We start from the raw sequence: 22645 nt of genomic DNA, 5'->3' as shown, positions 1-22645 counted from the left end.
TTCAAATACTCCAGTGGGCAACACACATCTTACAAAGTATCTCTTGTCTCAACGACATATGTTTCTGCTGAGAATGGTGGAAACATCTTGTACGGCTTGCCCTGTGACCCCAGTTTCCATGAAGACTGGAGTAATCATCTGGATTGTGCATCATTAGAATGGCCACAATAGCACACAAATTCCCATATTCAATGTATTTTGAGACCACAGTTCCCTGTCAGGCCTACAAAAAAGTTGTGTCTCTAAACTTGTCTCATGTGGATCTATTCTGGCATGAAAAGTACCACAGTTCCACAAAAATAAATGAAACAGAGTTAATGTCTATATGAATAATAATGTTGCGAAAACACATTGGTCTTGGTTTTGTGAGGCCTATAATTGCTATTTGTCTAAGTGAAAAATGATGACAAATATCTTAAAAGAATCAAAAGTTATTTACGTGAAAAACTTAAGCATGTTGCCCTGCATACTAATGAAAATAATTTTGAAACAACAGCTAAGATACTTGTACGATGTCGTGGATGTTTTTAATGTTAAGGAAACATATGAAATGCCTTATTTCAAACTTTTTCCCTGACAGTTTCTTTAACAATTAATCAAATAGTTGGTTTGACTGAACATTTATACAGACATGCTTAGGATGCAGATAATCTTTGGTTCAAATTGCTGTATTGCAATGAAATTTCATGAGGTATGAAACAGTCTTTCAAAACTAGAAAAAAGAAGTGTAATGTTTTCCTACTTCAGACACATTCTTAATTTAATTTCGAAGTATTTGTCTCCATGTTGGGCAGTCATGCCAGTTTCTGCAAAAATGGCTGACTTCAAAACCTGTTGAGATTGTTTACAAAAGAAATGTAGCAGCAACAAAGAGATGCAAGAATTTATCATTGTGGACATACACTGAAATGACGAAAGTCATGGGATACCTCATAAAATTGTGTTGGACCACCTTCTTTCTGGCGTAGTGCAACAGCTTAACGTGACATGGACTCAACAAATCGTTGGAAGTCCCTTGGAGGATTACTCAGTCATGCTGCCTTTATAGCTGTCCATAATAGCAAAACTCTTGCTGATGCAGGATTTTGTACACGAACTGACGTGTTAAATGTTCGAACCCTACCATCAGCTCTTACCAACTGAAATCAGATTCATTTGACCAGACCATGATTTTGCAGCTGTGTAGGGTTCAACTGATATGGTCCTGAACTCATGAGAGGTGATGCAGGCGATGATGTGCTGTTAGCAAGGGCACTCGTGTTGGTCGTCTGCTGCTGTGACCCAGTAACGTAAAATTTTGCCACACTTGCCTGACAGATACATTTGTCGCACATCCCACATTGATTTCTTTGGTTATTTCACCCAGTCTTTCTTGTCTGTTAGCACTGATGACTCTACACAAACGCCACTGCTCTCTGTCGTTAAGTGAAGGCCGTTGCCCACTGCGTTGATGACCATGGTGAGAGTTAATGCCTGAAATTTGCTATTTGCAGCACTCTTGACACAGTGTATCTTGACTATTGAATTCCCTAACAATTTCTGAAATGGAATGTCCCTTGTGTCTAGCTCCAACTGCCATTCCGTGTTTGAAGCCTGATAATTCCTGTTGTGCGGAAACCTTTTCACATGAATTACTTGAGTACAAATAACAGCTCTGCCAAGACACTGCCATTTCATACCTTGTGCATGTGTATATGTGCGTATCGCCATCCCATTACTTTTGTCACCTCAGTGTATAACACATTGGGAACTGATAACAGTTGTGTGTAAGTGGCTCAAGAACCAGTACATGCTATCAGTGATTCAACAATTGTGAGATCAAATCTCTGTGAGTTGTCTTGCAAAGACATTGCTTGTTTTCTACATCTAAATCCATATCCTGCTAACCACTATGAAGTGCATGGCATGGCATGGCATGGCATGGCATGGCATGGCATGGCATGGCATGGCATGGCATGGCATGGCATGGCATGGCATGGCATGGCATGGCATGGCGTGGCGTGGCGTGCTTCCCACTGTGCCATTAATAAGGGTTTCTTCCATTTACATTCACATATGGAACTGGGTAAGAACGTTATTTAAATAAAAAGCTGATTGAAATTTTGTAAGTATGCTTTCACAGGATGGTTTTGTCTATTTCATGTTAGTCCTATTTGGTACTGGTTCCACACACTTAAACAGTGATCTAAGATGGGTTACATGAGTTCTTTTGTAAGCAATCTCCTTTGTTGACAACATTTTCCTAGTATCCTACTTTAATAATCCCACCAGCGAACAGAGGCTCTATACTAGACGTAGTCTGGCACCACCGCAGGTCACATGGTCTCAGCCAGTAGCAGTATGCGGAATGTACTCAGTTAGCTGCTATTCAGATTTTGACCCTGCTTTGGACATTTCAGTGTATGGCTTATGTTAATGGTGTTTATACAGTGCTTACTCACTGCAGCCTTGGCTTTGTTAACGGATCAGAGGTGGACACTTTAATGGTGATGAGATCTTATCGTGTTGTGTTTATGGCGATGTCCACATCCTGCTTCCTATTTTATGGACCCGAAGTTTATGTAACTTCGTCAGCAACAGTTTGAGGCTACATAACAACAGTGTAAAGAATAGCAGGCTGTTCTCCTGCAGCTTGTTTCTCAGCAGCAACTCCAACATCAGTCAGTGGCCATAGCTACACCCCCACTGCCATTCACTGTCTTTTTCAAGTCTGTGGAAAAGTGGAAAGTCTACCTCTACCATTTTGAACTGTACTGTTTTGCTTATGGTATTTTTGGTAGGAAGCAGAGTGATTTGCTTTTGTCTTCTCGTAGTTGTTTAAATGGAGTGGTGCACAAATTGACGCCATTCTTGGACCAGTCTTTCAATGATTTCTGTTAGTCGAATACTATGGTCAGCCGACGCACAATGTTGCTGCTAGGCTGCAGTTTAATCAGTGTCACGAATACCGTGGACAGTTGTACACAGCTGCAGCTTGCATGGTCTCACAAGCAAGTTAAATTTTATGTCCCAGAACTGTAAAGTTTCATAGATGGAATCATTGATTCAAGATGTGAATGTATGTGGTGCCCCTGACAGGGAGGTTGTAGCTAATACTTTTCCTCGGTCTTATCCTAGTCTGGGTGAAGTACTTCAAATTGCTAAATCTTTTGAAATTGTTTGGCAGCTCAGCAAAAAAAAAAAAAAGTTTCCCAAGTTGTTAGTTGCTATCACAAGCAGCAGTCATCTGATGATTCTGACTCATCGTCTTGTAAGTCTGTCTGTCTCAAGTCTCACCTGAGTTCATGGGCATCTGAATTGCCGGCATCTTGTGGGAGACTTCATTATGTTGATTCTTCTGCTCCTTCCTGAATATAGGCTAATCTTTTTTGTTTTGTTAATTGGGCGGGTCAGAATCGCCCTCCCTCCTCAGCATTGTGACATAAGTTGGGCATGTCAAAGAACCCCTAGTCCTGTCCTAGCAGCAGTAGTGTGTGTACCAAACGTTGATGCCTGCATCAGGCAGTGGACGCCTGGGCTTGCTGCAGAAGCAGTCACCTGGCTATTATTTGCCAACGATTGCCCCACCGGCTGTGTGCTCAGCCGCAGCATGAGGACACCACTGTGGAGCCGGCAGTTTCGCTGCTGCTACGGGAACTCACATTGGACATGACACTACTCAGCCAGTCTGTGAAATTTCAGCTAGACACCGATATTACCATTCCATGTCTTTAATAAACAAGGACACATGTAGCTGGCTCAGTTCGTCTCCACTGCAATGGGCACGGTGCCAGGTCCTTTCTTACTGCTGCAGGGCCAATCCTCTCCTCAGAGAATAGTCATTGGTGGCCTTAGAAACATTAAACTATTAGTGGTGTGCTGCCCTATTAACATTTTTGTCTTATATGCCTTTACCAGTGTTGTGTTTCCAGTAGAGGACCAAGTTAATTTAGTGGCAACTAAAGTTTCTTGTTCTGAGTGTGGTGCCTTGTGCATGATAGATAGGCAAATTTTTGAACCATCACTTATTTATGTACATATAACTATACACCTCATATTACTCTGAAGCCTTCTGCGGTGTCTAAATTTTGCCACTTGTGACACTGCTTAGGTGGAACTCACATGGTTCCAAGACCAGGGCATTTTTTGCCTAGTTTCAACCAGTCAATGGGCAATGGCAGTGGTTGTCATTGGAAAAATGAACGGTTCATTATGTATTTGTGGTGATTCTAAGTCTTCATTCATTCATTGAATTGATTAGGCTGTCTTTGGACCACATTATTTCAACTGTCTTGCTTTATGTGTTCTGATGTTTGCCCAGTGCTCCCGCATTCATTCTTGGCGTTGCTCCTTCCTCTCCTGAATCCAAGCCTTTCCTGTTTTTAGTTTTGGCTTTTCTTGGAAACCCTGCCATGCCATAAGTTTCTCCTTGAGTGGGACATGCTCCAAGATATCATCATGGGTGATCCCCACTTTAAGATCCTTCTCCACCTATGAACCAGGCCCATTTTGTCTTCTTCTCCTGAAAGAAGGTGATCATATGATTGGCGAGTCTTCCAGGGCTCGTTTGGCTGATATGTCCATAAAACATAATCCTTCTTTTCCAGATGGTATTGATTATCTTCTCTATGTGGGAATACAGTTCATGTTTGTAACATCTTCTATATTCCCCAATCTCTTTGATGGAACCTAAGATCTTTCTCAAAATCTTCCTTTTCTTGGCTTCTAGTTTTTCGATTAGGCCTTCTTTTTGTTCATTACTAGGCGTTCAGAAGTGTACAGTACCTCTGGATGGATAACACAGCAGTAATGCCTTAACTTTGTATTGAACGATTCTCATCTTTTGTTTTAAATGTTTTTGGTTAAATGGAATGCCATTTGCCGGTGGTGAACTGGAGCCGAGCTCGCGGGCGCAGACTATATCTACCTGGCGCGCCAACGTCCGAGGGCTTCTCCACGGTCATTTCCGGTGCGGTTCTCCTCTCGCTACCTGTGACGGTCGTTCGCTGCAGTACGGGAAGCCAGTATCCGTTTACCTTAAGGCTTTCCTCTTTCTTGTTCAAACTGTTTGCATGTTTTTGTATCTCTACAGCTTCTCTGAACAAGCGCGTGTGATAGTGGTTCTCTACAGCCAGAACTTCTGTGTCGGCGAATTTTATTACGTGGTCGGTCCCATTCAGTGCGTGCTCTGCCACGGCCAATTTCTCCACCTGCCCCAACCTGCAATGTCGCTTATGCTCTTTGATCCTGGTGTTAATGGATCGTCCAGTCATTCCGACATAAACCTTTCCGCATGTGCATGGTATGCGGTATATTCCCGACATTGCAAGTGGGTCTCTTTTCTCCTTCGCCGATCTAAGACACTCTTTGATCTTCCTTGTTGATTTGAAAATCGTCTTTACACCATGTTTGCGCAATATACGGCCGATTCTGTCCATCACTCTGGGAATGTATGGCAGAAAGGCCGTACCCGACATTTCTTTTTCTGGTTCCTTACTTCGCTGAGTGTTTGGCTCAGTTACACTTCTAATATAATTTGTGGAGTACCCATTGCTCCTCAGGACAGTTTCCAGGTGTTGCATTTCTCGTTTGAGGTGTTGCGGCTCACATATTCGTCCTGCTCTTGTTACGAGCGTACTAATCATGCTTCTTTTCTGGCTCGGGTGGTGGTTTGACAGTTTGTGCAGGTATCGGTCCGTGTGAGTCGGTTTTCGATACACTCTGTGTCCCAGGTTTTTGCCGTCTCTTGTGACCAGCACATCTAGAAATGGCAGTTTCTTGTCCTTTTCTACTTCCATGGTAAATGTTATGTTGGCATGGAGGCTGTTCAAGTGTCTTAGGAAGTCACCGAGCTGTTCTGCACCATGGCTCCACACCACGATAGTATAATCGACGTACCTGTACCACACCTTAGGTTTGCAAGTCGCCGAGTCCAGTGCCTGTGCTTCGAATTGTTTCATGAAGAAGTTGGCCACCACTGGACTGAGAGGACTACCCATGGCGATGCCTTCCAGCTGTTCATAGAAATCGCCATTCCACGTGAAATAGCTCGTGGTGAGACATGCATGGAAGAGCTTTCTGATGTCTAGCGGGAAAATGGAACCGATGTGCTCCAGAGCGTCACTGAGTGGCACTTTTGTAAATAATTAAACAACATCAAAGCTGACCAGGATGTTGTTTGGTGCAAGTTTCAGTTTCTTCAGCTTCTCAATGAAATGTCCTGAGTCCTTAATGTATGTGTCGGTCTTCCCCACGTGTGGCTGGACCAGAGAGGCCAAGTGTTTTGCCAGTTTATATGTCGGTGATCCAGGAGCGCTAACGATCGGTCTCAGTGGAACGTTGTTCTTATGGATCTTGGGTAATCCATACAGCCGAGGTGGTAGGGCTTCTGTGTTGCGCAGGTTTCTCTGTATGTCCGCCGGCAGAGAAGACGCCTTGATTAACCGATTCGTATACCGTGTGATACGTTGCGTCGGGTCTGCGCTTAGTTTTCGGTACAGCCAGGATACTGCACCGAGCAAAACCACCAGCTTGCAACCTGAAGAAAGAAGAGGTACAAGCCATTAAGAATCTCAACGCCGACAAGAGTATATTGGTACTGCCTGCCGAGAAGGGGAATGCAACCGTCGTAATGAAGACCGAAGATTATGAGCAAAAGATCAGAGACCTATTAGATCCGAAGACGTACCGAAAACTAAGCGCAGATCCGACGCAACGTATCACACGGAATACGAATCAGTTAATCAAAGCGTCTTCTCTGCCGGCGGACATACAGAGAAACCTGCGCAACACAGAAGCCCTACCACCTCGGCTGTATGGATTACCCAAGATCCATAAGAACAATGTTCCACTGAGACCGATCGTTAGCACTCCTGGATCACCGACATATAAACTGGCAAAACACTTGGCCTCTCTGGTCCAGCCACACGTGGGGAAGACCGACACATACATTAAGGACTCAGGACATTTCATTGAGAAGCTGAAGAAACTGAAACTTGCACCAAACAACATCCTGGTCAGCTTTGATGTTGTTTAATTATTTACAAAAGTGCCACTCAGTGACGCTCTGGAGCACATCGGTTCCATTTTCCCGCTAGACATCAGAAAGCTCTTCCATGCATGTCTCACCACGAGCTATTTCACGTGGAATGGCGATTTCTACAAACAGCTGGAAGGCGTCGCCATGGGTAGCCCTCTCAGTTCAGTGGTGGCCAACTTCTTCATGGAACAATTCGAAGCACAGGCACTGGACTTGGCGACTTGCAAACCTAAGGTGTGGTACAGGTACATCGATGATACTTTCGTGGTGTGGAGCCATGGTGAAGAACAGTTCGGTGACTTCCTAAGACACTTGAACAGCCTCCATGCCAACATAACATTTACCATGGAAGGAGAAAAGGACAAGAAACTGCCATTTCTAGATGTGCTGGTCACAAGGGACGGCAAAAACCTGGGACACAGCGTGTATCGAAAACCGATTCACACGGACCGATACCTGCACAAACTGTCAAACCACCACCCTAGCCAGAAAAGAGGCACAATTAGTACACTCGTAACGAGAGCAGGACGAATATGTGAGCCGCAACACCTCAAACGAGAAATGCAACACCTGGAAACTGTCCTGAGGAGCAATGGGTACTCCACAAATTATATTAGAAGTGTAACTGAGCCAAACACTCGGTGAAGTAAGGAACCAGAAAAAGAAATGTCGGGTATGGCCTTTCTGCCATACATTCCCAGAGTGACGGACAGAATCGGCCGTATATTGCGCAAACATGGTGTAAAGACGATTTTCAAACCGACAAGGAAGATCAAAGAGTGTCTTAGATCGGCGAAGGAGAAAAGAGACCCACTTGCAATGTCGGGAATATACCGCATACCATGCTCATGCGGAAAGGTTTATGTCGGAATGACTGGACGATCCATTAACACCAGGATCAAAGAGCATAAGCGACATTGCAGGTTGGGGCAGGTGGAGAAATCGGCCGTGGCAGAGCACGCACTGAATGGGACCGACCACGTAATAAAATTCGCCGACACGGAAGTTCTGGCTGTAGAGAACCACTATCACACACGCTTGTTCAGAGAAGCTGTAGAGATACAAAAACAAGCGAACAGTTTGAACAAGAAAGAGGAAAGCCTTAAGGTAAACGGATCCTGGCTTCCCGTACTGCAGCGAACGACCGTCACAGGTAGCAAGAGGAGAACCGCACCGGAAATGACCGCGGAGAAGCCCTCGGACGTTGGCGCGCCAGGTAGATATAGTCTGCGCCCGCGAGCTTGGCTCCAGTTCACCACAGGCAATGGAGGGTGAAGCTTTGACAATGCCAGCCACTCGTGCTGGCAAAACGTCAGAAGAAAACTCATTAGATGAACGTCGGCCGAAGAACCCGAGACAGAAGCCAATAGGCAGTTTGTCAACAAGTGGCCACGAAAGCCTCAACAATTTTGTAATTCTCCGATATATTTCAACTTTTCAACTCTATCAATTTTGCATTGACCCACTACAACAGGCTGTTCCAGCTCGTCAGCTCCGTTGTGAGCTGTGGAGCGCTCCCTGCTCCAGGGAGCCGTGTCGCTCGCTGCGACCATTTAAGTGGGACAACCTCATACTCTTAGCTGCTAAGATGTGGTGACATACTACACCAGGAAATACGATATCCAGGAAATAAATAAGAAACAACTGTTTTACAAGAAATTGCATACTAAATTTGTTGGGCCTCTGTAGCTTGACATTTTCATTTCATTACAAGATCGGAAATATCAGTTGTCAAAGTGTTCGCATCGTTAACGCGGAGGATGGCCTTCATTGTTGCATCCTGAAGAAACGATCGTTCCTTACTTTTTACTCTTTTCATTGCTGATAAAAGCTGCTCACAACAGTAAGTAGATCCAAACATGCACATGATCTGAGCCACATTGTTGTGTAGCTTGGGAAATGTTTTTTGCTGTAATGAACGGTACCATCGTGACAAATGCAACGTGTTGTAGTACCTCAATTTCAACATAGTTGAATTTTGCAAGTCAGTAATCTCCAATTGTACGGACGATGACATGTCATCGGAGGAAACTGAAAAATGAGTTCTGAACACCTTAAGTTCCATTTCCAAACTAGTGAGGTCTCGGAATCGTGTTTCAAACGACGTGATGAGCTGTTTTAACTTTGCTTGATCATCGCCGAAAGTAGTACCTTCATGTAGTTTTAAAGAAGCAAGACTATTGAAGAATGTTAAATGTCCATTACTCATCTGCCTCTCAAATAAACGTAACTTTCCCATGAACGCTTTGATTTGGTCGTGCATGTCAACGATTAGCTGCCCTTTGCCCTGCAATGACAGATTTAAATTATTCAGATGCATAGTTATGTCAGCTAGGAACGCCAGGTCTGATATCCACTTTATATCTTTCAGACAACGCATTTATTCCTCTTTCATTTTGAGAAAAAGGGATATTTCCTCACGAATGGCAAAGAAAACGTCAAGAACTTTTCCCCAACTCAGACAATGAACTGTACTGTGGTAAGGTATATCCCCATACTCTGCTTCCATATCTTTCAGGAATCCTTTGAATTGGCAATGATTCATACCGTGACGCTGCACAAAATTCACACACTTCACTACATCTTTCATTACGCCTCCTAGCTCTACTGTTTCAGCACACAGTGCCTCTTGATGAATAAAACATTGAAGAGTCAAAATGTCTTTCCCGAATTCGTCCCTGAGTTTATTTTTCAAACGAGAAGAAAAACTTTGTGACACCTGATAATTTGTGGTGCACCGTCTGTTGCTACAGAATGGAACATATCCCACGGCAAATTCATATTGACCACTGATTCACAAACAGCTTCAAAAATGTCACGTCCTGTTGCGGTGTAATCGAGTGGTACCACATCCAAGAGTTCTTCAGTTACTTGAAGACGTGTATAATGTCGTTGTATATTGTACCTCTTCGCAGAATTAAATACTTTATGACATACAACACGACCTTCCCTCTCAATGAATGGAAAGGTATCCTCCAATAGAAGTACAGGGCTCCCGCGGCTAGTCATAGCTGTCATTGAAGACGGATTATTGCATCAGTTGCGGATGTACGCGGCCAGGGGCCCTCCACGCGGGCTCCGAGCTGTCGCAGTGAGCGCTCCGGAGCGCTCCGGCTCCCTGGAGCTCGGTTGGAACAGCTTGCACTACAAGCTCCCTTGGTGGTGAATGTATGTTCATTATAAACCCTGTTTTCTCAAATGAAATTTGGAGGCCAGCCTTTTGTGCCTGTGCGTTAAGCTCGTTGATCTGTCCCTCAGCTGTTTCCACGGAATCAGAAAAAATTGCAAGATCATCTGCAAAAGCAAGACAATCAATTTCAAGATTTTGCTTTTCCTGAGTCTTCCAGTTCTTTGCATCAATCGCGAATCACCTTCTCGAGGGCACAGTTGAAGAGCAGAGGTGTGAGAGCCCATCTCCTTATCTCACTCCAGTCTTTATTTCAAAAGCTTCTGATGTTTCTCCTCTAAATTCAAAAGCTTCTGATGTTTCTCCTCTAAATTTCACTTTTGAGGTTGTGTTGGTTAGTGCTTGTTGGATTATCGCTTTGGTCTTCTTGTCTAGGCCAAGTTGTCCTAGAATTCTGATAACACTTTTGCAATCAATCGAGTCATATGCCTTTTTGAAATCCACAAAGGCCACAACAAAATTTTTATTCCTGAGCTTCATATAAAAAAGGATGAATTTGAGTGAGGTTCATTATCTGTTCAACGTATGATTGCCCCTGCCTGAAATATCCTTGATACTCTCCCAGCTGTTGGTCTAGCTGTTCTTCTGTCCTAGTTTGCCGAGTTTTCGACAGAATCTTGTAGGTTGTTGTTATGAGAGAGATACCATTATAGTTATTTACATCTGTTCTGTCGCCTTTCTTATGAAGAGGATGAGTTAGAGCAGAATTCCAGCCATATGGTGGGGTCTTTCAGTTTCCCAAATCTGGCTGATTATTTCTGTTAGCTCAGCAATTATAGAATCTTCCCCTGGTGCTTTGTTGTTTCTGAGTGGGTCAATAATTAGCTTGATTTCCTCTTTCGTGGATGGTGATGAATTTGGGTTTATTTCTACATAGTCGGTAAAGGGAAATGTGGAGTTTGAGGTTCACAATTCAGAAGAGCTGTACAGTAATTTGCTAATATCTGGCAGTTGTCTTTATCATTGTGAGCTAACTTCCTGTTTGGAGCTTTGAAGTTTGGAGATTGTACTTGGTGACATTGGCCTTAGTAGTTCTACAGAAGTTTCGTGTATTTGTCTTCTGGAAGTCGTGTTCAATTTGTGCCAACTGCATTTTCTCACATGGGCGCTTCACTCCCCGTATGATTTTTACAGCATGTTTTCTAGCATCCAGGAGGTTAGTTTTGTTAGCTTCATTTTTCTTGGCATTCCATCTCTGCCATGCATACTGTCTTTGCTTCACTGCTGCCTCTCAATCACTGTTCCACCAAGCATGCTGTTGTGAGCAGGGCTTGTTGCAATTCTTCCCAGTACTCTCCATCTAAGGATTCAAGTTTACGAGTGAATTCTCAATTGGACTTCAGCTTTTCCATGTCAGATCTGTCTATCTTCTATGCCTGTGTTTTTCTTGAATTTCTTGGAATTTGTTGTTGTTGTTGTCTTCAGTCCTGAGACTGGTTTGATGCAGCTCTCCATGCTACTCTATCCTGTGCAAGCTTCTTCATCTCCCAGTACCTACTGCAACCTACATCCTTCTGAATCTGCTTAGTGTATTCATCTCTTGGTCTCCCCCTACGATTTTTACCCTCCACGCTGCCTTCCAATACTAAATTGGTGATCCCTTGATGCCTCAGAACATGTCCTACCAACTGATCCCTTCTTCTGGTCAAGTTGTGCCACAAACTTCTCTTCTCCCCAATCCTATTCAATACTTCCTCATTAGTTATGTGATCTACCCATCTAATCTTCAGCATTCTTCTGTAGTACCACATTTCGAAAGCTTCTATTCTCTTCTTGTCCAAACTACACTCCTGGAAATTGAAATAAGAACACCGTGAATTCATTGTCCCAGGAAGGGGAAACTTTATTGACACATTCCTGGGGTCAGATACATCACATGATCACACTGACAGAATCACAGGCACATAGACACAGGCAACAGAGCATGCACAATGTCGGCACTAGTACAGTGTATATCCACCTTTCGCAGCAATGCAGGCTGCTATTCTCCCATGGAGACGATCGTAGAGATGCTGGATGTAGTCCTGTGGAACGGCTTGCCATGCCATTTCCACCTGGCGCCTCAGTTGGACCAGCGTTCGTGCTGGACGTACAGACCGCGTGAGACGACGCTTCATCCAGTCCCAAACATGCTCAATGGGGGACAGATCCGGAGATCTTGCTGGCCAGGGTAGTTGACTTACACCTTCTAGAGCACGTTGGGTGGCACGGGATACATGCGGACGTGCATTGTCCTGTTGGAACAGCAAGTTCCCTTGCCGGTCTAGGAATGGTAGAACGATGGGTTCGATGACGGTTTGGATGTACCGTGCACTATTCAGTGTCCCCTCGACGATCACCAGTGGTGTACGGCCAGTGTAGGAGATCGCTCCCCACACCATGATGCCGGGTGTTGGCCCTGTGTGCCTCGGTCGTATGCAGTCCTGATTGTGGCGCTCACCTGCACGGCGCCAAACACGCATACGACCATCATTGGCACCAAGGCAGAAGCGACTCTCATCGCTGAAGACGACACGTCTCCATTCGTCCCTCCATTCACGCCTGTCGCGACACCACTGGAGGCGGGCTGCACGATGTTGGGGCGTGAGCGGAAGACGGCCTAATGGTGTGCGGGACCGTAGCCCAGCTTCATGGAGACGGTTGCGAATGGTCCTCGCCGATACCCCAGGAGCAACAGTGTCCCTAATTTGCTGGGAAGTGGCGGTGCGGTCCCCTACGGCACTGCGTAGGATCCTACGGTCTTGGCGTGCATCCGTGCGTCGCTGCGGTCGGGTCCCAGGTCGACGGGCACGTGCACCTTCTGCCGACCACTGGCGACAACATCGATGTACTGTGGAGACCTCACGCCCCACGTGTTGAGCAATTCGGCGGTACGTCCACCCGGTCTCCCGCATGCCCACTATACGCCCTCGCTCAAAGTCCGTCAACTGCACATACGGTTCACGTCCACGCTGTCGCGGCATGCTACCAGTGTTAAAGACTGCGATGGAGCTCCGTATGCCACGGCAAACTGGCTGGCACTGACGGTGGCGGTGCACAAATGCTGCGCAGCTAGCGCCATTCGACGGCCAACACCGCGGTTTCTGGTGTGTCCGCTGTGCCGTGCGTGTGATCATTGCTTGTACAGCCCTCTCGCAGTGTCCGGAGCAAGTATGGTGGGTCTGACACACTGGTGTCAGTGTGTTCTGTTTTCCATTTCCAGGAGTGTATTTACCGTCCATGTTTCACTTCCATACATGGCTACACTCCATACAAATACTTTGAGAAATGACTTCCTGACATTTAAATCTATACTCGATGTTAACAAATTTCTCTTCTTCAGAAACGCTTTCCTTGCCATTGCCAGTCTACATTTTATATCCTCTCTACTTCGACCATCATCAGTTATTTTGCTCCCCAAATAGCAAAACTCCTTTACTACTTTAAGTGTCTCATTTCCTAATCTAACACCCTCAGCATCATCCGACTTAACTTGACTACATTCCATTATCCTCGTTTTGCTTTTGTTGATGTTCATCTTATATCCTCCCTTCAAGACACCATCCATTCCATTCAACTGCTCTTCCAAGTCCTTTGCTGTCTCTGACAGAATTACAATGTCATCGGCGAACCTCAAAGTTTTTATTTCTTCTCCATGGATTTTAATACCTACTCCAAATTTTTCTTTTGTTTCCTTTACTGCTTGCTCAATATACAGATTGAATAACATTGGGGAGAGGCTGCAACCCTGTCTCACTCCCTTCCCAACCGCTGCTTCCCTCTCATGCCCCTCGACTCTTATAACTGCCATCTGGTTTCTGTACAAATTGTAAATAGCCTTTCGCTCCCTGTATTTTACCCCTGCCACCTTTAGAATTTGAAAGAGAGTATTCCAGCAACATTGTCAAAAGCTTTCTCTAAGTCTACAAATGCTAGAAACGTAGGTTTGCCTTTCCTTAATCTTTCTTCTTAGATAAGTCGTAAGGTCAGTATTGCCTCACGTGTTCCAGTATTTCTACGGAATCCAAACTGATCTTCCCCGAGGTCGGCTTCTACTAGTTTTTCCATTCGTCTGTAAAAATTCTTGTTAGTATTTTGCAGCTGTGGCTTATTAAACTGATTGTTCGGTAATTTTCACATCTGTCAACACCTGCTTTCTTTGGGATTGGAATGATTATATTCTTCTTGAAGTCTGAGGGTATTTCGCCTGTTTCATACATCTTGCTCACCAGATGGTAGAGTTTTGTCAGGACTGGCTCTCCCAAGGCCGTCAGTAGTTCTACTGGAATGTTGTCTACTCCGGGGGCCTTGTTTCGACTCATGTCTTTCAGTGCTCTGTCAAACTCTTCACGCAGTATCGTATCTCCCATTTCATCTTCATCTACATCCTCTTCCATTTCCATAATATTGTCTTCAAGTACATCGCCCTTGTATAGACCCTCTATATAATCCTTCCACCTTTCTGCTTTCCCTTCTTTGCTTAGAACTGGGTTTCCATCTGAGCTCTTGATGTTCATACAAGTGGTTCTCTTATCTCCAAAGGTCTCTTTAATTTTCCTGTAGGCAGTATCTATCTTACTGCTAGTGAGATAAGCCTCTACATCCTTACATTTGTCCTCTAGCCATCCCTGCTTAGCCATTCTGCACTTCCTGTCGATCTCATTTTTGAGACGTTTGTGTTCCTTTTTGCCTGCTTCATTTACTGCATTTTTATATTTTCTCCTTTCATCAATTAAATTCAATATTTCTTCTGTTACCCAAGGATTTCTACTAGCCCTCGTCTTTTTACCTACTTGATCCTCTGCTGCCTTCACTACTTCATCCCTCAAAGCTACCCATTCTTCTTCTACTGTATTTCTTTCCCCCATTCCTGTCAATTGTTCCCTTATGCTCTCCCTGAAACTCTGTACAACCTCTGGTTCTTTCAGTTTATCCAGGTCCCATCTCCTTAAATTCCCACCTTTTTGCAGTTTCTTCAGTTTTAATCTGCAGTTCATAACTAATAGATTATGGTCAGAGTCCACATCTGCCCCTGGAAATGTCTTACAATTTAAAACCTGGTTCCTAAATCTGTGTCTTACCATTATATAATCTATCTGATACCTTTTAGTATCTCCAGGGTTCTTCCATGTATACAACCTTCTATCATGATTCTTAAACCAAGTGTTAGCTATGATTAAGTTGTGCTCTGTGCAAAATTCTACCAGGCGGCTTCCTCTTTCATTTCTTAGCCCCAATCCATATTCACCTACTACGTTTCCTTCTCTCCCTTTTCCTACACTCGAATTCCAGTCACCCATGACTATTAAATTTTCGTCTCCCTTCACTATCTGAATAATTTCTTTTATGTCATCATACATTTCTTCAATTTCTTCGTCATCTGCAGAGCTAGTTGGCATATAAACTTGTACTACTGTAGTAGGTGTGGGCTTCGTATCTATCTTGGCCACAATAATGCGTTCACTATGCTGTTTGTAGTAGCTTACCCGCATTCCTATTTTTCTATTCATTATTAAACCTACTCCTGCATTACCCCTATTTGACTTTGTGTTTATAACCCTGTAGTCACCTGACCAGAAGTCTTGCTCCTCCTGCCACCGAACTTCACTAATTCCCACTATATCTAACTTTAACCTATCCATTTCCCTTTTTAAATTTTCTAACCTACCTGCCCGATTAAGGGATCTGACATTCCACGCTCCGATCCGTAGAACGCCAGTTTTCTTTCTCCTGATAACGACATCCTCTTGAGTAGTCCCCGCCCGGAGATCCGAATGGGGGACTATTTTACCTCCGGAATATTTTACCCAAGAAGACGCCATCATCATTTAATCATACAGTAAAGCTGCATGCCCTCGGGAAAAATTACGGCCGTAGTTTCCCCTTGCTTTCAGCCGTTCACAGTACCAGCACAGCAAGGCCGTTTTGGTTATTGTTACAAGGCCAGATCAGTCAATCATCCAGACTGTTGCCCCTGCAACTACTGAAAAGGCTGCTGCCCCTCTTCAGGAACCACACGTTTGTCTGGCCTCTCAACAGATACCCCTCCGTTGTGGTTGTACCTACGGTACGGCTATCTGTATCACTGAGGCACGCAAGCCTCCCCACCAATGGCAAGGTCCATGGTTCATGGGGGGGGGGGGGGTCTTGGAATTATCTTAATTTTAATCTTTGAAAGATAGTATCTTAATCCAGATTGGCGTTCCTCAGAACTTTAACGTTCTGGATCTCTCGTTGTGTTTTTCGGGTGATGGCAACGTGATCAATTTGTTGTTCTCCAAGATTTGGATTTGGGCATGACCAAGTTTTCTGTTTTCTTGGCAAGTGTTTGAATGCTGTTGATTTCATGACTTGGTTGAAAGCTTTACACAATTTCATGAGCCTCTCTCCATTGTGGTTGGTTCTTTTATGTGCTGGGTAATTTCCAACACTATCTTGAAATTGTCTCTCCTTGGCAAATGGCGCATTAAAATCTTTGACCAGAATGATGATGTGTTTGTCTGGGATCTGGGATAGGTAGTCTTCTATTTCTTCCCAAAATTCATCTGTTCCTTTCAGAGCTCTCTTGTTTGCCTGGTCGGTAGGTGCATGAACATTCACAATGCTGTAAACTTTGTTTGTGCTTCAGAAAGAAATAGTAGATACTCGGCTATTTGGTGAGCTAAAGTCTATGGTGGAATCTAGAATTTTCTTGTTGACTAAAAATTCTGTGCCAAGATGGAGAATAGTTTTTATGACGCGTTTGCCAGTTTCACCTTTAATATTCTGTAACCCTCTGACTCAAAAGTTTGTTCATTTGTGAATCTTGTCTCTTGAATCGCTGCAATTAGTATCTTATGTTGCTGCTGGCTGTCTGTAAGTTTTTACCAGCCTTCAGAAGTGAGTTAGCATTAAAGGTGGCAAAGTAATTGGGGCATTTGTGCCTAATCTTTGCAGGAGTCTCCAGTACCTCGTAGCATGTCAGTGCAGGCTCCCCAGATTCTGAAGGCCTGCATGTGTCGTCCCAAGACAACAGTGGGTTGGGTACCATGTGGGGTAGTAGCATTTGCTGAGCTTTCCTCCCTGCTTCTGTCAGTGGAAAACTGACGCATCGACCAAGATCCTTCTGAGGTTGTGAGCCTTGGAGCCTCCACCACTGATCAGCTCACTGACCCAGCTTCCCGCTGGGAATGGTTACCCAACCTTCCCCTGGGTTGCTTGGCTTAACAGGGGCACCTCTTGTCGGTTAAATGCTGGAGCTAGAGTGAAAGAGGCTAGTTGGATTCTCTTGCTGAGTCCAACATACTATGGTTGCAGGTGACAGGCAATGACGGGTTTCACTCCCATTGGCCCAGAGTCACAAGGACTCCTCCCAGGTTGATTCCTGGGACTGGTGATTCTAAGTATCCTATTAATTCCTAGTCTAACATTGATCTTTCTCCTACCTTGCCCAGAGGAGTTGCCTAAATTGTCAGGGGGCCAGTATTGTTCAAAGATGGAGTTAAAGCTTGGACATCTCCAACTGCCTTTTGATGGTCAGTTGCAGTTGATGTCAGTTGCTAATTTTAAATACACCATTTGGCTTATTTAGGAACAATCACTTACTGTTCGGAGTTGCGAGTGGAGCCAGCATTTTCCAAATGTATTAGAACAATTGACTCACAGTATTCTGCATTGTGTTAACTATTTGGGTGATATTATTGTTATGAGGCCGACACATGCAGAACATTACAAGAATCTGGTGTCCCTTTTCCAATGGCTCTGGGAAAATGATTTATGTTGTCAGCAATGATTTATGTTGTCAGCTGGAAAAGTGGAGTTTTTTTGTCCTCAGCATCAGATACCTAGGGCACATGCTTAGTCACAAGGGTATAGCACCCATGTGTGACCACTTTGACAGATTTATCTACATGCCCACTAACCATAAACAGTTGCAGTCGGAAAAATTGTATACTGTGCAAAGTTCATTCCTCAAGTGGCGCAGATAGTGCAACCTCTCAATCAGCTGTGCAAGAAGGGTGTCAGTTGCAAGTGGTCGCCTGTCAACATGCATTTCATCACCTTAAGCACAGTCTCAAGGTGATTCCATGTCATATGCCATACATGATAGGTCTGCAGTTATTATTCATATGGTTTACATGAACATTTTACATTTGTATGTAAATGTTTTAATATACATAAAACTACATAGTGTAAAAACAAACAAAAGATCAAAAACAAACAATCACAATTTTTTAAGCATTATACCTACGTCTCTTAACCATTCCACAAATCATGGTGTCACCAAATTGCCAAGCTTCGCAACTTGAATTGTTGTTTCTTGTCTTTTCTTTCTTCTCTGATCATTTAGAGCTATGAGAAGTTCAACTGCTCTCTCTTTTTTTTTTTTTGAAGTTTGTATTCATTGTAAAGCTCATCACACTGATTAGACCCACCAAAGATACATTGTTTCCAGTGTCCATTGGGTATTGTTCTTTTTGCTACCTCTTTGACAGCTTGAGTAACTCTATCACAGTTTGTAATCTGCACAGAAATAAATTCAATGAGTTCTTCGAGTTATCAGTGTATTGTTGCCATTTGTTTTTAAATTCCAAGTATCTAGATTCCATAATCAGTAAGTATGGACATATGTTGACTGTGGTAAAAAAGATTCTGGCATTTTCCTATTTGCCAGTTCACCATTTCTGTTAGCATGACTAGTAGGGGTAAAGCATAGATCTAGTGATGTGCCAATCTGCACCATGCTGATTAGAATGTTCCTCTTTTCTTTGCACTAAAAATAAGGTACAGATTTTCAAGGACAACCAGTCATGTTAGATGTTGCCATTTGTGTCATTATCTTTAATTCCAAATCATTGTGGTGGCTACTAAAGCCTCCAACATAGATGGCTGAATCAGTGACAAGTCTGAGCAGAGGTGTTGACCAGTCCACTATCAGAGGTTTTTAGACGTTTGTGATAGTAGTTCCACATACTGTCACTGCCACACTAAAAATATGGTTTGTGGAGTCCATGAAAACCACATTGCAACATCATTCTTCCATGGTAAAGTTTATCTAATTTACACTAGTAATGATACATTTCCTCCCCATAGAGGTGAACTATGTGAAACTTGAGTTCTTCCCAGCCCACAGAATGTTCAAATAACTTGCAGGACTGCAGCCAGTTGACATCTACAACTACTACCAATATTTTGACAGGTTGCAGTGTGCACTTTCATTATTTCAACACTTGTTGACTTCCAGTTACTTTTTACTCAGTGACCAGTTCTGTGATCAGACAGATGGGTGTGCAGTGGGGAACTATTTGCCACCTATTATTGCCGAGCTGTTTGTGGAGTAGTTTGAGGAATGTTGCCTGTATCAGCAGCGTTAAAACTTGCTTGCTTTTTCAAATGTGGAGACAATACTTTTGTTATTTGGCCTCATGAAGTGAGAATTTAAACAGCTTCACTCTGCCCAAATAGTTGCTTCACAATGAATGTGGAAAATGATAGCTGCATTCCTTTTCTGGAAGGGTTGATGGTACATCGGGGACACGCCATTTATAGGAAGCCAACTCACATTGATTTGTATCTTCGGCTGTGCTCAGTGTGAAGTGTACTTCATGTCCTTATTCCAAAATCCATGTCATCTCGGCCCCTGGAAGTTTGTTAGCCGAGTTAATCGACCTTGAAGTCGCCTTTCGCCATATGGTTAAAGTAAAAGACAGATCAGATGTGCATTGGACTATTGAGCAACTGTAAATCAGGTGAACGATGAAATTAATGGGGTAGCACCTAAGTCTGTGGCATATATGGGTTACACAGGTAGCATTTCCAACAGGACTGGTCATATTCTGTGGAAACAGGGTGTGAAGTGTGTTTTTCGATGACCATCTAAGGTAAGTTCCCTTTTAGAGTATGTAAAGAATGGTCTTGGTTTTCTTTAAGGTGAGTGTCCACTTTTTCCCTTGCTGTTGTGGCGTCTCATACATTACTCAGACCATCAGAACTGTGGAGGACCAGTGTGCTAAGTGTAAGTGTCATGCATGCTTACAACAGCTGAGCAAATCTGCTACTGCAGAACATTGCCCTGGCACCAGTCATCCTGTGGAATATAAGAGCACAGAGATTCCAGCATCCACTTCCAGCTATTGTGATAGTGTTATTAGGAAGCAGTTGAGATTAAATTAGCAAGTGACCTTATAAATTGAGAGGGAGGATTTTTCTTAAATTGTGCTTAGAATCCTGCTCTCTGTGCTCAAACAACTGAGGGACAAAGTTAATGCTACTTGCTCATTTGTTTGTAATTACTATTAGCTGTGAATAACATCTGATAGTGGTCATCTTTGGTTGTGCAGTGATGCTACCTGTTTATGGTTTTTTTTATTATTTCTGCATATGGTGTATTATGCTTCTTGGTCATTGTAGCCCAGCATATCGACCATGTGATTTTGCTCAGTGGTCAGCACACTGGACACGTATTGGGGAAGGCGACAGTTCAAATTCAGATTTCTGTGGTTTCCCAAAATTGCTCCAGGCAAATGTGAGGATGGTTCCTTTGAATGGGCATGACCAATTTCCTTCGCCCTACTCTCATAGTCCAAGCCTAGTGCTCTCTCTCTAATGACCTCATCGTCGATGGGATGTTAAACCCAATCATCCTTCCTTCCTTTCCCATCATACTTAAGTATTAATATTCCTTTACAAAGAGCTCTCTCATTGTATTTGTGACTTGTAAATGATGGGGTGTGCACCTAACACAATATGAGCAGTTGTTGAGGATGTCACCTGGTTGCATTCCTGTAATTTGTTTGAATAGTATCAGAAATATGCACATGGTGGCAACACCACACAGATGTCAATTCCAAGCATGCTAAATCTGAGGGGAAGCCGTGAGTGCGAAGAAAACAGTGGAAAATCAGGAAGATGAATTGTGCTCGGGTGTGGAACCTTTAGGCCATTTCTGCCACATGGACCATTATTGCCACATGAGCTATATTTGAGTTTGTCCTCAAAGTGTTAAATACAGGCTCTCATGTGGTTTCAGCGATGTCCCTCCTTCATGGTAGTACATCACAGATCACTGCATGACATCTTCTCTGGTCTTTCTATTTGTTATTACTGTTAAATCCACCTCTGTGATGTTCAGAGTGATATCTCATGTTTCACTGCATCTTGCCACACGAGCCATTACAAATTCTGAAATCCTGCTCATAATGCACTGTCTCTTTCATGCTGTAGCTAATTGTCAATGGTAGTGTGATGTGAGTAGCACTGCAGTTCTGAGTGCACATTAAACTTTAGATTTCCCTGTAATTGGCTGAGACAAGTCAGTTTGTAGGCTGGAGGAAGGCAAAGATTACCACCTCTGATAGGACTATGCCTAGTAAAGCACTGTGGTTTTCAAACTGATTTAATGATCAAGGTGGTGCAGTGGTTAGCACACTGGACTCGCATTTGGGAGAACGATGGTTCAAATCTGCATCTGGACATCCCGATTTTGACTTTCCGTGGTTTCCCTAAATCGCTTCAGACAAATGCCAGAATGGTTGCATTGATAGGACACAACTGATTTCCTTCCCCACTACGAGCTTGTGCTCCATTTCTAATGACCTCGACAATGAGGTGAGAGTGTTAAGCGCTGATCTCCTGCTCCTCCTCGTCAAACCAACCTTACAGTTGATGACGGCCATTCTTTACTTAGTGACAAACACTTGTGCGTGCATGCATGTGCATGTGTCTAATTCGTAAGAAAGCATTTTTGGCTGAAAGCTTACTTGTTTGACAGTTTTTTTGTTTGTCTATCTGTGATTCAACATCTTCGCTATATGGTGACAAACAAATACGTATTTTAGAATAACCACACTCAACTTCACATGTTTCTTGTTGTCAATAGCAAACATGTTTGTCATTCTTTAAAAATTTATTCTTGCTTGAGCAAGTTTCACTGTAATGCCAACAGTAGCCCATTTCATTGTGTCATTATTGACATACTGGTCATGATTGTACCATGCAAATATAGCTGAATGATTGAGGATAAAACCCTTTAGGGTCATATACTTAATTTCTCAGCCAACAGTATAACATGACATTTAGTTTAGGTTATTCCTTGCAAAGAGCTGCATCATCTATACCTGCTATAATTTACAAGACTAGGAGTAAATATGTACAAATTGCAGCTTACATAATTTTATAACTTTCTAGACATTAGTAAACACTTGTGAATGAAGCTTTTATGGGAAGAAGTTAATTAGTGCCTGTATTGCCACTATTGTCTATCCTATGATGCTGCTGAGTAATGACTTACAAGAAGAAAGAATGATCTGGTAATTAACATCCATTGGGATTAGAAAGTCAATTTTATTGTTGTAAGTGCAAAAATAAATAAATAAATAATTAAAAAAATCATATTACATAGATAAAATGTACAATTGACTATTTCCATTTTTTTCCCCCCTCAAGAGTGCACCTTCTTTTACTCAGCTGATTATTGTACTAGT

The 22645-nt window shown here is 43.3% G+C and overlaps 1 protein-coding gene across 2 annotated transcripts in view; it reads left to right on the top strand.

Moving 5' to 3' along the window:
- LOC126161812 (uncharacterized) overlaps positions 1 to 22645 on the top strand; it is a 103845-nt gene that overhangs the window by 26670 nt on the left and 54530 nt on the right. The window lies entirely within an intron of this gene.

This window comes from Schistocerca cancellata, chromosome 2 (genome assembly GCF_023864275.1).
Source record: "Schistocerca cancellata isolate TAMUIC-IGC-003103 chromosome 2, iqSchCanc2.1, whole genome shotgun sequence".
Classification (NCBI taxonomy): Eukaryota; Metazoa; Arthropoda; class Insecta; order Orthoptera; family Acrididae; genus Schistocerca; species Schistocerca cancellata.
Note: the sequence above shows the minus strand (reverse complement) of the source record. Positions and strands in the feature narration are given on the sequence as shown.